The 11293-nt window shown below is 44.9% G+C and overlaps 1 non-coding gene across 1 annotated transcript; it reads right to left on the bottom strand.

Moving 5' to 3' along the window:
• Nucleotides 1-5934: 5934 nt before the first annotated feature.
• Nucleotides 5935-6041, bottom strand: LOC130501622 (small nucleolar RNA R71). Its single transcript, XR_008939823.1, has one exon. It is a non-coding gene; the product is annotated as a small nucleolar RNA R71 (small nucleolar RNA).
• Between the last annotated feature and the right edge of the window lie 5252 nt (nt 6042-11293).

Raw genomic sequence — 11293 nt, 5'->3', positions numbered from 1 at the left:
TTGTTGTAAGAGCATGAAGAGCACTAGACAATCTATATGATGCATTTAGAGAATAACCAAGTGTTTTACCAGACTCCCTTAAGGCTTTGATGAGAGCTTCAATGTCAGATTTCTTGACATTCTCATTGTGTGCTCCATCACTAGTAGCCTTGGCGCGCATAGGGGTAGAGGTCTCTCCCACATCACCAGAGAAGTTGGCTTTTGCATCAGTTCGGAACTTCTGGGGCTTGAGGTGTGGGTGGAGAATCCAGCACTTGTCTCTCCCATGACCTTTCTTCTTGCAGTGGTCACACTCCCACACCTTCTTGTCTCCAGGTTTGTAGTGTCCTTTGTTTGCTGCGCCTTCAACAGGAGCCTCTACACCATCAGCTTTGTTTGCAAGGATGAGCTCTCCCTTTCCTCCAAATAGCCCCACTGATCCTTGCTCCTTTTGTATCTGAGCACACAACTTCTCTAGAGATGGAAGCTTGTCGCTCCTCAAAATGTGCTTAATCAGATCACCATACACCGGGTTGAGAGTAAAGAGCAAGGCAAACACCTTATCTTGTTCTTTTCTCTCATTAATCACTTCCGGGTCAACACTGGATGGCCTCAACATCTCCATCTCTGCCCAAAGTGACCTGAACTTCCCAAAGTGAGTAGAGAAGTCAGTGTCCTCTTGGGAGAGAGTGTTGATAGCCCTCTTGACTTCAAACACCCTACTGATGTTGGAGATGTTCCCATACACTTTCTTAAGTGTTTCCCAAAGTTCTTTGGAGGTTTCACAGTAGGAATAAGCTTCTAAGATAGGCGCATCTAGGCTGTTTTGAATGATTGAAAGCACCATGAGGTCCTCCTGACCTTTCTTCCTATCACCTTCAGCCGCACTAGCCTCTTCTTTGCCATCCTCTCCTAGGACAGTCTTGGTTGTAGCCTTGCCCTCCACGCACTCCCAAAGACCTCTGCCTCCTAGTGCTGTCTTGGCAAGCCTTGACCATAGCAAGTAATTCGGACCTTTTAGAGTCACTGGTATCGACACCATCTTTGAGTGAGTTTCCATTTTTTGGCAAATTTTTAAGCTGGAAATCAAGAACAAGTGAAGAACACCAAGAACTTTGCCAAAAATAGAAAAGAAAGATTTAGAGTTTTGCGGAAAAGTAAGAAAAGAAAATAAGAGAATTGGTTCCAAGAGCTTTTAGTGCTCTGATACCATGTAAGAATGTAAGATTAAGGAGAGGTTAAGAGGAGATTATGATAACCATTGTGATAATTCAAGAGAAAGAGAGAGGAGTTCGCGAGAGAGAAGTAAAGAAAGAGGAAACTGTTTCCCTTGATCCATTTGGTTAACATCACACATACATAAATAGCTAAATCGACATACAAGGAGAAATAATAAACAAAGAAGCTCAGACTGCGCAGACTGGTCTTGGATAGTGACAGCTCAGGAACGGCTCCAAGGCAAAGAGAACATGTGATCTTTATATTAAACAACTCCTGCCGACATCTCTCCTTTGTCCTGACCTTCCAACGGCATTCTCCTTCTCCTAAACCTTCCTAGACAAGTTACTCTTTACTTCCTTGTGGCGGTTAGGATCATTTGAATCCGAGAGAGGCAATGCACATACTTGTAGAACAAGGCATCGCCATCCAAGCTCATCTTTGATATATCTGATCTTGTTTATCTCCTTATGCCTTCATGTCAACATTGTATATTCTCCTCCATTGTCTGACCTTAGTACCTTCACATTAGCTTTAAAGTGGTTAGTGACATAAGCTTGAAAGTTCATAAAGGCATCTAACACACGATCCTTAGATGGCAGCAAAGTGATCCAAGTGTATTTTGATTTTTCATCTATAAAGGTGACAAAATACTTATGGTTATCCCTAGAGATACAAGGAGATGTCCAAACATCAGAGTGAATTAAATCAAAACAATTCTCATAAATTGTTTCTGATGTTGGAAACACAGATTTGCAATGCTTTCCTAAGATGCATGCTTCACAATCCAAGTGGTTAAACAACATATTAGGCATAATAATCTCTAGTGCACGAGTGTGTGGATGGCCTAATCTAGCATGCCAAGTAGTGCTATCACAAGTGGATGAGTTACTGATCATGCATGAATGAGAAGGAGGTAAGAGTTTAGAAGGCTTAGTCTGTTGAAGATGGTATAGATCACCCTGGCTCTTTCCCTCTCCAATTACTTTCCCTGTCTTAAGGTCCTGAAACTCAACATCATTAGGCCTAAAGACCACCTGACAATTCAGGTCAATGGTGGCCTTTCTTACAGAGAGTAAGTTAGAAGCAAAGCTAGGCATATAGAAGGCAGGAGTTTCTTTATCAAACAACCTAAGGTTCCCTATTCCTTCTATCTTCACTTTATCCCCATTGGCTATTAATACATTCCCTAAGGCAGGCCTAACATCACTAATCAGATTCCTATCACTAATCATATGATGACTAGCTCCTGAATCTATAATGATAGGCTTAGAAGTAAGGGAATGTGTACCAGACTTCTTGGAGGAGATGATAGCTTTGGCAGCCCTTATGAGTGGAGCTAACACACTCATACTGACAGGATCACTGCTTGGACTTCTAGCTATCCTTTCATGAGGCTCGTTTGTGAGAGAAGAGTACATGGATGCGCCAATCACAATTTGTTTCTCTGTTGCATTGGAATCTTCTTGAGAAATTCTTGGCTTGGCTCTCCTCTGGTCTTGTCTCTTCTTGGCCTTTTTTAGCTTTCTGTGTTGCCTTTGAACTAGCGAGCACACTTCTTCTAAGTTTGGGAGCTTGTCTTCCCATAGAATATGCTTGATTAAGTTGTAGTAATCTGGCTTCAGGGCCAGGAGCAGGCTAAAGACCTTATCTTGCTCATACCTTTCTTTTAGAACTGCTGGATCAACTGAGCTTGGTCTGAGAGTCTCAAGCTCTGCCCATAAACTCCTGATCTTGCAACTGAATTGATTGAACTCCATTTCCTCTTGGCTTAGGTCCGTGATAATCTTCTTGACTTCAAAGACTCTGCTCAGGTTGGAGGGGTTTTTATAAACTGTGTAAAGGCTCTCCCACAGCTCTTTGGAGCTCTCACAGTGTGAATGAGCTTCTAAGATGGATATAGACAGAGAACTCTGGATGATCTCAAGTGCTAGTTGTTCCTCTTGAACCCACTTGTCTTCATCCTTCAGGTCATGCGCCTGCTCTTCCTCTTGAGCCATCCTCTTTGTAGCATCAGCCTTCATAATGTGGCTGTCCCAAAGTCCATGACTTTCCAAGGCTTTCCTGGCTACTCTTGACCATGGCAGGTAGTTGGAACCCTCAAAGGTTACTGGAATCACGCTTTCTTTCTTCCTTTTCATGGCTGACTTTCTTTTACTCACTGAACAATATTTATGAACAGATGGATAAAGTTTGAAAGTCCATGAATTTAGAAGAACAGAATGGTATGAATTTTCTGGAAAAGAAAGAGAGTTAAATACTCAGAATACCCAGAAGGTTTGAAACTGAAACAGAGTAAATAAAAGAAAACACAGTACTGAAACAGAGTTAAAGGTTTTCCAGAGAATGAGATTTCAAGTTTGATTTGCGGAAATTGGTGAGAATGAGGTTTCAAGAGCTTAAAGCTCTGATACCATGAAAGAATATAGAGATTTGGTGTCTGGTTTGTGTAAGAATATGAAGAACAGCAAGAATAAGTGAGATAGAGATTAGAGAGAGATGAGACTTCGAGAATAGAGAGAGAGTATAGTGAGGAACTGATTTCCTTAATATCAAAATGTAACATACAACTGGTTTAAATAGACAAACAAGACAGAGAAGAAAATAATAAAGAAAGAGATCTGGACAGGCCTGAAAGTGACAGATCACAACAGCTATATTCTTAAGTGAAACATGTGACTCTTGTCATTTAAATATCCAGCATTGCCTCCAACGGTCATCACCACTTCAGACCTTATTCTGGACGAGTTTCCCTTGTCTTCCAAGGTAAGGTAGGTCAAGGATGGTTCCTTAGAGGTCAAGACTTGTACGGAATACCTTGTGAGCCAAGTCATGCACAAACTAATTGATATATGGTGTTTTTCACATCATTGTATATATGTTTTCATTTGTTTCAAGTCACTAATTCGTTTCAGTCTAGTCCCTTTTGACCTTTTACAGGTCTGGAGTTAGCAGAAGAAAGAAGAGAAGGTGCCTGATGAAAAGATGTCCTTTTGGAGCATTCCTGCGGAGAACACTCAAAAGAACAGTCCCGAGACTGTTCTCTCTCAAGCGGAACAAGCAGACGGAGTGATCCGGAGATTGTTCCAGACGAATATGGAAACTCCTATTTCAGGAATTAAAGCCTTGTTGCCCTAATCTTTTTCTCTTCTGATTGGCGCCTCCATATAAAACGCCATCTATCTATTTTCTATTTTTTTTACGCTAGTTTTTACAAGAGAACACTGAGTATTGCGATCTGCAACTTGTAAGGGAGAAGAATCCATCCTCTCATAGAGAAGATCATCTGAACCCTATTGTTTCATACTCTGTTCTTATGCAATTTTATTCAGGATTTATGTCTTTGTTTATGTGCATCATGATCGAGTAGTGACCTTGCTCGCCTAGGGTTTTTAGGGTGTTGAGACATGAGCTAAACATAGATAAGCGATCCATAACTGTTCTTCATTCATACTGTTCTTATTGCTTTCATTAAACTGATCACTTGATGTTAGATCACTAGTTCATCACCTAGTTAACCGCTTAGGATGATAACTTGACATGTATTGAATGAGCTTAGTATCCCTAATCAGCGAAAGTAGATATTAGGGTGGTAAGTGAACTGACCGGACCTGTTCTCTAAAGCTTGCAATCGATTCTCATCCCAACGACAGTTAGGTGGTGAGATCGATCTGCAAAGCGATCACTACCACGACAGTGGAGTGTTCCAGCTGAGTGATCCGAGTTCTAGAAAGCACTTCATCGCGCTTGAATAATTGTTTGGCTCCAATTCAACACCCAATGAAATACCCTAGGCTAGCTCTTGTTTAATTGAATTAATCTCGTGTTTATTTTGCTTGTTTACTATCGCCTATTTCAACCAAATCATATCTTCTTCTTAGCTTGATTCTGAAACTTATAAACTAGAGTGTAGACTGGTCCTCTGGATTTGAATCTCAAGTACTACAATTGCAACTGTTAACTTGGCAGTAGCAAGGATTCATTTTTAGTGTATCAAGTTTTGGCGCCGTTGCGACGGGGACCAGATTTTTTACCTCTAATTTTCGGTTTCATATCTAGTCTAAGATATCTAACTCGTGTTATTTTCTTTGTTTCAGCTGATGATCCAGGTGCATGACCAGTAGACATACTCGGAGCAACGCACAAGGGCCATTGCATCAGCTTTCTAACGAGGAACTAGCGAGATTGGAACGACAGAACCGTCAACAGCCGAGATCAACGAACACCGACATGGGTGATCATCCAGATGATCTCACTGCTGCGTTTGCACTCATGCAACAACAGATGCAGCAGATGCAGCAGACGATCCAAGCGCAGCAAGCTGCTGCCGAGCAAGCTGCTCTGAATGCTGCGAACCAACAGGAGGGAGTGGTCCAGATCGGCCAGAGAAATTTACTGCGTAATCTGCCCGCTACGCGATCTGCCATAACTCCTCCACCGTGCACAAGGCAAGACTTCGAGATCAAGCCAGCCTTGATAAGTCTAGTGCAAAGGAAGATCTTCAATGGGCTTCCTGCTGAGATACCGATGGACCACATCGAGCACTTTGAGAAGATGTGTGGTTTCACTAAAGCGAATGGAGTACCACCCGATTACATCAAGTGTACTCTGTTCCCTTTCTCTCTTGATGGGAAAGCTGCTCGCTGGCTTGATTCACTACCCACCGGATCACTCACCACTTGGGAACAAGTCCGAGAGGCTTTCTTAAGCCACTTCTACACGAAATCGAAGACAGCAGCTCTGAGACAGAAGATCGTGACCTTCAAACAATTGGTGGACGAGCCGTTCTGTGATGCTTGGGAGCGATTCAATGTCTACCGCAGAGAATGCCCACATCACGGTTTTGAGGAAGATTATCTGCTGGGAGTGTTCTACGATGGAGTAGGCTGGGAGTACAGGAACGCTTTGAACTCAGCCAGTAAGGGAGACTTCATGACTCAGTCTACTCAAGGTGCATTCGAGTTGATTGAGAACATGGCCTCAAGCTCAGCTGACAATAACCGCGAGACTGATCGCACTCAGAAGGTGAAGAGCATCGACAACAGCAAGATTGATGAGCTCTCTGCCAAGGTCGATCAGCTGATTAAGAGTAACCAGAACCAGGTCTTCATCATGGAAGAATCTCCACAGGATAAAGCTACCGCGGATGGCACATCAGAGGCAGATCAGTCGGCTGAGGATCAGCATGAAGTGAGCTACGTGAATGGGCAAGGATGGCAGTTCAAGAACTATCACCCGAACCCTAACGTGAGGAACAATCCCCACCTGTTCAATGCCCCTAAACCAGACGATAAGGCTCAAGGGAACCAGGGTCAGAACAGTGGATACCAAAGGCCTTATGGCAATCAGGGAAGAACCTTTGTCCTTAACCCAGCTCAGAATGCTCAGTTCCACAGCCAGAAACAGCCGGTTAATCAGCAAGCTGCACAACCGACTCAGACTGCTCCGCATGATGACATGAAGAGCCTCGCCAATATGATGAGCCAGCTGCTCCAAGGACAGCAGATCCAAGGGAAAGCACTGAACCAGGTCACAAACGACATCAACGCCAGGATGAATCATATGTTCAATGACCTGAGTGTGAAGTATGACAATGTCTCAAGCCATATGAGACAGATGGATATTCAGATTGCTCAAACTGCTGAGAACGTGAAGAGACAGCAAGGAACTCTCCCTGGGAAAACAGACAAGAACCCCAAGGAGTGCAATGCAGTAGGGTTGAGGAGTGGAAAGCAACTGCCTGATCTAGACCCCAGGAGATTCACATCGGCTGAGAAAGGGAAGCAGAAGGAGTCGGATCAGCCTTCTAAAGCTGTACCCACAGATGAGGAAGACGCAGAACAACCTACTGAGACTGTTCCGCCTGAAGCAGAGCGACCCGCTGGGGTTGTTCCACCGACTGCAGCACCTTCTCCTGCTCGTCAGTATGTACCGAAAGTGCCCTACCCTGTTCCAGCTAAGGCTACACGCAAGGATAAGGAAGAGATGAAGTGCAGGAAGATGCTGGAAGACCTAACTGTCAAGCTCCCTCTGATGAGTGCGATCCAAATGATACCATCCATGCGTAGCTTCGTCAAGGGATTGATCTCTGGGAAGATATCTGATGACAGCGAGTTCATGATTGTCTCTAAGGAGTGCAGCGCGGTGCTCCAGAACAGAAGGATCAAGAAGTTGGGTGATCCGGGAAAATTCGTTCTCTCGGTTCAGATTGGCAGAACACTCTTCTCATGCTCACTCGTCGATCTAGGGTCGAGCATAAATCTCATGCCATATACTGTGGCTAAGCGCCTTGGATACACGGATTTCAAGCCTACCAGGATGTCACTAGTGTTTGCTGATCGATCTGTGAAGTCTCCAGTTGGAATCCTCGAAGATCTTCAAGTTCTGGTTGGGAATACAATTGTTCCTGCCGATTTCGTTGTTCTGGAAGTCGAGGAAGACTCCAATGATCCCCTGATCCTAGGCAGACCATTCCTCTGCACTGTTGGAGCTATCATTGATGTCCGACAAGGAAAGATCGATCTCCACCTTGGAGATATTGTGATGAAGTTTGAGATGGATCAGATGCTCAAGAAGCCTATGCTGGATGGACAAACCTTCACTGTCCAAGAAGATGGTGATCCCCTAGAGCCGCATGAAGGAATGATCGAGGAGATTCTCACCGAGGATCCACTTGAACTCGCCTTAGTCAGAGCTGAAGCCGAGCAAAGCTTAGAGAGTGTTGATGCTGATGCCTATGCCAAGTTCCTGGATTCAGCCAGGAGTATGGAGAGGACGGTGGCGAATCTAAGTCTGGGGGAGAACAGTGACTCCAGCACATCGACTGGAACAACCACGCCTCAGAACCCGACTGTTCCGGCAGCTCAGCCCGATGACTCATGGAGCGAGCTGAAAGCTCCAAAGGTAGAGCTCAAATCCCTTCCCAAGGGACTCAGGTATGCATTTCTTGGACCTAACTCCACATATCCTGTCATTGTGAATGCTGACCTGAACAATGCAGAGACTGCTCTGCTTTTGTGTGAGCTGAGGAAATATCGTAAGGCTTTGGGCTACTCTCTAGCTGACATACCAGGCATTTCACCTGATTTGTGCATGCATAGAATACACCTGGAAGATGAATCGATGACTTCTGTAGAACATCAGAGGAGGTTAAAACCAAATCTAAAAGATGTTGTAAAGAAAGAGATAATGAAACTTCTAGAAGCAGGTGTGATCTATGCGATCTCTGATAGTAAGTGGGTTAGTCCTGTGCATGTAGTACCTAAGAAAGGTGGGATCACTGTAATAACCAATGAAAAGAATGAATTGATCCCCACTAGAACAGTTACTGGTCATCGCATGTGCATTGATTTTCGTAAATTGAATGCTGCGACTCGTAAGGATCACTTCCCACTTCCTTTTATTGATCAAATGCTTGAGAGATTGGCTAACCACCCTTACTATTGCTTTTTAGATGGTTATTCAGGTTTCTTTCAGATTCCCATCCACCCAGATGATCAGGAGAAGACGACGTTCACATGCCCTTATGGAACATATGCATACAGGAGGATGCCCTTCGGCTTGTGCAATGCTCCAGCGACCTTCCAGCGATGCATGATGTCGATTTTTACTGATCTGATCGAAGACATAATGGAGGTTTTCATGGACGATTTCAGCGTCTATGGAAGCTCCTTTCATGTCTGTTTGTCAAATTTGTGCAGGGTACTGAAGCGATGCGAGGAGAAGCATTTAGTGCTGAACTGGGAGAAATGCCACTTCATGGTGAGAGACGGGATTGTTCTGGGACACAAGATATCCGAGAAAGGCATTGAGGTGGACAAGGCAAAGATCGAGGTCATGATGAGTCTGCAACCACCAACTTCAGTGAAGGGAATCCGGAGTTTCCTGGGACACGCTGGTTTCTACAGGAGGTTCATCCAAGACTTTTCTAAGATCGCGAGACCACTCACTCGGCTGCTCTGCAAGGAAGCTCAGTTTGCCTTTGACAGTGACTGCTTAGCCGCATTCCACACGATCAAGGGAGCTCTAGTCAGTGCACCAGTTGTCCAACCTCCAGACTGGGATCTCCCCTTTGAGATTATGACAGATGCAAGTGACTTTGCAGTGGGAGCAGTCCTTGGACAGCGTAAAGACAAGAAGCTTCACGTGATCTACTATGCAAGCAGAACTTTAGATGAAGCTCAATGCCGATACGCAACCACAGAGAAGGAGCTCCTTGCCATCGTGTTCGCTTTTGAGAAGTTCAGATCCTATCTGGTTGGATCAAGGGTGATTGTGCACACAGACCACGCGGCTCTCAAGTACCTGCTCACGAAGAAGGATGCTAAACCGCGGCTTTTAAGATGGATTCTCTTGCTCCAAGAGTTTGATCTAGAGATAAGAGACAAGAAGGGGGTTGATAATGGAGTGGCAGATCATCTCTCCAGGATGAAAGTGTCAGATGAGACAGTTCTTGATGTGGAACAACCGATGGAGTACGTCAATGCGATTGGTCTGCGCACATGGAGCAGTCGTCACCTGCCATTAAGGACTGTTCCCGCGTAGAAGGATCATTTGTTGCAGTGATCCAGAAGGAGTACCCGAACCTTCCATGGGTTTGCTGAGATTGCCAACTTCTTGGCAGCTGAGAAAGAGCCTTTGAGGTTCACAGGGAATGAGAAGAGGAAATTTCTGAGGGAGGCAAGGCACTACTTCTGGGATGAGCCGTATCTCTATCGGCAAGGCAAGGATGGGATCTTCAGGAGATGTGTTCCGGAGGCTGATATTCCAGGGATCCTTCACCACTGCCATGGTTCCTCTTATGCTGGTCACTTTGCCCCTTCAAGACTGTTTCCAGATCCTCCAAGCCGGTTTTCTGGTGGCCCACTATGTTCAGAGATGCTCACGCCTTCATATCTCGATGCAATTCATGCCAAAGGATGGGGAGTATAAGTAAGAAAACGAGATGCCTCAGAACTACATCTTGGAATGTGTGTTCGATTGCTGGGGGATCGATTTCATGGGACCTTTCCCAGTCTCACACAAGAATGAGTACATCCTAGTTGCTGTGGACTATGTCTCCAAGTGGGTAGAGGCGATTGCTAGTCCAACCAATGATGCGCGAGTTGTAACCAAGATGTTCACCTCCATCATCTTCCCAAGATTTGGAGTGCCTAGAGTGGTAATAAGCGATGGTGGAACACACTTTATCAACAAGTTGTTCCAAGATTGCTGAGCACAGAATGGTGTGAAACACAAGGTTGCAACCGCCTACCATCCTCAAACAAGTGGTCAGGTGGAAGTTTCAAACAGAGAGATCAAGAAACCTGCAGAAAACTGTCAACACCACCCGCAAGGATTGGTCCCTTAGCTTGACGATGCTCTCTGGGCGTACAGAACAGCCTACAAGACCCCTTTAGGGGACCCCCCCCTATCATCTGGTCTATGGCAAGGCGTGCCACCTTACCTGTTGAGCTAGAGTACAGGCGGCTTGGGCTGTCAAACTACTCAACTTCGATATCAAACCTGCCAAGGAGAGGCGAACCATTCAGATCCACGAGTTGGGAGGAGATCAGGCATCTGGCCTATGAGAGTTGTAAGATCTACAAGGAAAAGACCAAGGCGTTCCACGACAGGCGGATCATCAGCAGAAGCTTTTGCTCTCGAACGATCAGGTTTTACTCTTCAATTCACGGGTTAAGCTGTTCCCTGGAAAGCTCAAATCTAGATGGTCTGGACCTTTCACCATTAAGGAGGTTCGCCTTATGGAGCTGTTGTGTTGCTGGACACAAGAGGAGGGAATTTGTTGTCAATGGTCAGCGTCTCAAGCTATATCTTGCTGACACAACAATCGCTGAGGGTGTAGAGATACCCTTGAGCGATTCCCCTCAAGCCTAATCGGCTCATTGAAGTCAAGCTAGTGACAGAAAACAAGCGCTTGGTGGGAGGCAACCCACTGGTGAGTATAAATATTGTTTTCTCTTTGTCTTTATCTTTCTAGGAACTAACTTGCAGGTTGAAAAATCAAGAAATTCGAGATCACTCCAGGAGAGCACTCCAGCGGTTGTTCCGCCGATTGTTCCCAGGTAAGTTCTCGAAACAAAAAAAAAAAAAAAAA

The sequence above is a fragment of the Raphanus sativus genome, unplaced genomic scaffold, assembly GCF_000801105.2.
Source record: "Raphanus sativus cultivar WK10039 unplaced genomic scaffold, ASM80110v3 Scaffold0232, whole genome shotgun sequence".
NCBI classification, from domain to species: Eukaryota; Viridiplantae; Streptophyta; class Magnoliopsida; order Brassicales; family Brassicaceae; genus Raphanus; species Raphanus sativus.
This window is presented reverse-complemented; position numbering and strand designations above follow the sequence as displayed.